Source organism: Macadamia integrifolia, chromosome 9 (assembly GCF_013358625.1).
Source record: "Macadamia integrifolia cultivar HAES 741 chromosome 9, SCU_Mint_v3, whole genome shotgun sequence".
NCBI classification, from domain to species: domain Eukaryota; kingdom Viridiplantae; phylum Streptophyta; class Magnoliopsida; order Proteales; family Proteaceae; genus Macadamia; species Macadamia integrifolia.
Window position 1 is genome coordinate 24069116 of NC_056565.1, and position 4260 is coordinate 24073375.

The window sequence follows — 4260 nt, forward strand, 5'->3', positions numbered from 1 at the left end:
CAAGACATCATTTTGACTTCAACAATTATTATACACAACCACAACTACAACCACTAGCCCTTGCGTGGTTGAAGATGCAGCAGACCTTAGTTAGAGGAGGCCACATAGGAGCCAAGGAAACAAGCTATATCAACTCACACATTAAACACAAATTAAAACTTCACATCTAATTCTTGAATTTGAATTTTCTTAACCTACGCAAGTTTTCAAATGTGGCTGCTAGCCAATTCCTTTCTTGTCCTTAATAAGTTTTGGACCAAATACCTGTTACACAACATTAATGTAGATATAAAGGAATTTGATAAGAAAAGAGGATTGTGCTCATCCATTGTTTGAGGATTCAGTTTTGTGGCATGGAAGGCTGAGGAGTTCAGAGTTCAGAGTTCAGAGTTCAGAATTCAGATCGGTGGCCATCTATTTTCTTCTCCTAGCTAAGAGTTCAGGTTGGTTGTCATATATCCTAAGCCGAGAGAGAGGAGAGAGAGAGAGAGAACTCTGCCGTCGAGTCGTCGGAACTCTGCCGTCGAGTCGTCGACAGTAGCAATAGCAGTCGTCTTCTACTGAGGCTTTGGAAAAGAGAACCGAAACGAAGCGAGAGAGAGAGAGAGAGAGAGCAATAGCAGTCTTCGGAACTCTGCCGTCGAGTCGTCGGAACTCTGCCGTCGAGTCGTCGACAGTAGCAGTAGCAGTCTTCTTCTTCCTCTTCTTCTTCTTCCCTCGTCGAAAGTAGCAGTAGCAGTCATCGATCTCGGGCACCGACAACAGCCGATCGAAGGAAACTCAGGCGTCGATAGCTGCAATAGCAGGTCGTCGCCTCGTCGGAACTGGGGCATCGAGTGAAGTCGCAGATCCGAGCAGATCCGAGCAGATCTTGAGTTTCGGATCTCAGGACGACTTTGGTACTCTTGATTCTCACACACGCCCAGCACGCTTCCTCCCTTGGTTCGGCTTTTGCTCATCATCCATTTGCAGGAAGAAGAGGAAAGCAGATCCGAGCAGATCTGAAGTTCTCAAGGCGTCCGAAGGATACAAGTGATCTATAGGAAAAGTTAGACAATGGCGTTTTTGAATGTGGTAGATGATGGTAGAGATATGGATCATGACCCAGGGGGAGGAAGACCTCCGGATAGGGGTAGGCAACTTCGCCTTACTGATTTCTGGAAACCTAAATTAAAGGATGCATCGGAAGCGGTTAGAGAAGAATCTGAGTTTCAAGCCAAAGAAGATCTGAGTAATAAGGTGGATGACAGCAGAAATCAGAAAGATAGAGGGGATGGTGTGAAGAAAACTTTTTCTACTGTTGTGGGTAAGGCTTTACCGGACGTGGAGCAGTTGCCGGATCCAATACATGCTGGGGCGCACACTAAGATTATCATCCCGCAGGAGGCATATGAGGAGAGGCTGGAAAAATTCAAGTTTGCTTTGATAGGTAGGGCAAACTTCAAATTTATGTCTATGAATGATATTCGTAAAGCTGCAGGAGAGGGGTGGAATTTGAAGGGGAGAATTTCTTTGTCTCCTATGGGGAAAGGCTTCATTTTATTTCAGTTTGAGTTGGAAGGAGATATGTCTGCCATTTGGAGAAGGAACCTAATCAAGGTTAGAGGACAATTGATTCGATTCCAACGCTGGAAACCAGATTTTGATGTGCATGCGGTGAACAACCCAACCAAACTGGTGTGGATCAGATTTCCAGGCCTTCCCCTGGAATATTGGCATGAGAAGATCTTGTTGACAATGGCTAAAGGGGCAGGTAGACCTGTGGCCCTGGACAGACGCACCAGATCGGCGGCAATGGGGAATTTTGCGCGTGTTTAGGTAGAAGTGATAATTGGGGAGAAAAGGGTGGAAGAGATTCAGGTGGAAAGAAAGCAACCAGGAACGGGGGAGATTTTTTGGTTTAAACAGTTAATCGTATATGAAGATGGGTTAGCTAAATGTGGTTTTTGCAAAAAAATCGGGCATACTTTGTTCCAATGCAAAGAGAAGAAGGAGGTGGATGCTCGAGACACTGGGGCGGCAACCATGGTGAATGAAGGTGGTGCAGGGCGGAGATCCAGCTCAGAGGGCGGTGGTTTGGGTGAAGGATTTGTTTCCAATTTGGGTAGAAATCTTACCCATATGAGACAGCCTCCTACCATATTAAGAACTCAGATTAGGGACAATAGTCCAACATCTAAGGAAGGTGTGCAGGGGCAGGGAGATAGTGAAATAATTATTCCCTTAGAGAAGTCTACCAATATGGGAACAAATCACAATCGTATGGGTGCAGTTAACAGTATGGAGGGTAATGGATTGGTGTCTACATTCAATGAGGAATCTGGGTCGGTGGATGGAGCGGATATGGATCATATATCTGAACCAGGAGAGGAGGCAGAGATTGATCATCGTAGGTGCAACTCTCCCATTTTAGAGGAGGATGAGGCTATCTATGGCAGGGAGGATCACATTGGTTCAGGTCAGCATGGTGAGATCGAAGAGGGTAGGGATGTGAGGTTCGAGCCTCAAATTGATAATCCAAAAACTCAGTTGCAGTACAAGGACGGGGTTATGATTGTGTATCATGAAGACGTGGTAGAAGTTGATAGAATGGCGAGCATCCTCGAGAGCAATATGGAGGGGAGAAGACAGCAAAAAGGTAAATCTTTCTCCCTTAATGAGCAGGCTGCTCGAAAGTCTGATAGATTGGCTCTCTTAAAAAAATGACTATGAAGATTTTATTTTGGAATATCAGAGGAATGAAGAAGAAGGCTGCTAGGTTGGCCTTAGGGAATATTGTTTCGATGAGTTCCCCAGAAATTATTTGCATAGCTGAACCTATGTTGGAGGTGCAGAAATTTCCAAAGAGGTTTTTCAATAATCTTGATTTTGAAGCGGATTTTATTCATAATGATAGGCAGGATAAGGTTCCAAATCTGTGGGTGGTTTGGAGAAGGAGTTTGTCTAAGCTGCAAGGTGTCTCTTGCTCTGATCAACATATTACTTTACGTGTGCAGTGGCAGTCGAATATCTTCATTGTGTCTTTTATTCATGCTAATTGCTTCAGGGCAGCAAGGAGAGACTTGTGGAGTAATTTGGCGGCATCGAACCCGGGTCAAGGCATTCCCTGGCTGGTGACTGGAGACTTTAATGCTACTCTGTATGCTCATGAAAAAAGAGGTCCAGGATCTTTTAATCTAGGCTCTGCGGCAGATTTTGGGGCATTGGTGGATAGCTGCTCCCTTATTCAGATTCCTTCACAGGGTCGAAAGTATACTTGGACTAATAATAGAAGAAGAGGTAATGTTGTGGCAGTTCTGGATAGAAGTTTCTGCACAGATGCTTGGATTTCAGAGTTTCAGGATTGCCACTAAAAGGTGCTATCTAATTGTGCATCAGACCATTCTCCCCTATTGGTGGTGTCAGAAGCATTGGTGAAGCCCTCTAATTGCCCTTTCAGGTTTCAGAGGTCTTGGATTGACCACGAAAATTTCCTAAAAATTGTGAAAGAATCCTGGGATGAATGGATGTCTGGATCGGCTCTCTATATTTTTAGTCAGAAAATTAAAAGATTGAAAATTGTGATTAAGGAGTGGGCTAGGGAAACATTTCCCAATGTGAATTTGGAAAAGGAAGAGGCGCTAAAGGGGTTGGAAGAGATTCAAAAGGAGATAGAGGAGATTGGTATGAACGATCAAAATTTTGCTCGTGAAGCTGATGCAAAAACTAGGTACTTGAAGGCAATGGAGGGATATGAAAAATTCTGGGCTGAAAAAGCTCGGATTAGATGGAGAACTCAGGGAGATAGAAGCTCGAAATTCTTTCATATGGCTGTGAAGGTGAGAAGAATGAAAAATACCATTAGATACCTGAAAACTGATTCAGGTCAGATCATCAATGAGAAGATGCAGTTGGAGGATTTTACTAAGAGCTATTATGAAAATTTTTTAAAAAAATCGGCTACTGTTGACCACATGGAAATGATGGACTGCATTCCGAAGATTTTGACGGACATTGATAGATGGAAGATGGACGCGATGCCATCTAATGATGAGATTAAAAAAGCGGTTTGGGACCTTGATCCGGAAAGCTCTCCAGGCCCAGACGGTTTTCCTGGTATGTTCTATAAATCTTGCTGGGTTATAATTTCTAATGATGTTTGTAATGCTATTAGGGGCTTCTTCAGTAAAGGTCGAATGCCTTATGGTCTTAATAGCAATTTTTTGGTGTTAATCCCGAAGATCGAAGGGGCAAATGCTTTAGATAAGTTTAGACCTTTAT

General features: G+C 43.7%; 1 protein-coding gene across 1 annotated transcript in view; it reads left to right on the forward strand.

Annotated features, from left to right (window-relative positions):
- The first annotated feature begins 386 nt into the window (after positions 1 to 386).
- Positions 387 to 4260, forward strand: part of LOC122088690 (protein DMP9-like) — a 7630-nt gene continuing 3756 nt past the window's right edge. Inside the window, exon 1 of the mRNA XM_042658008.1 lies at positions 387 to 443. The gene's annotated coding sequence lies outside the window, so the exon portion shown is untranslated. The remainder of the gene's footprint in view (positions 444 to 4260) is intronic.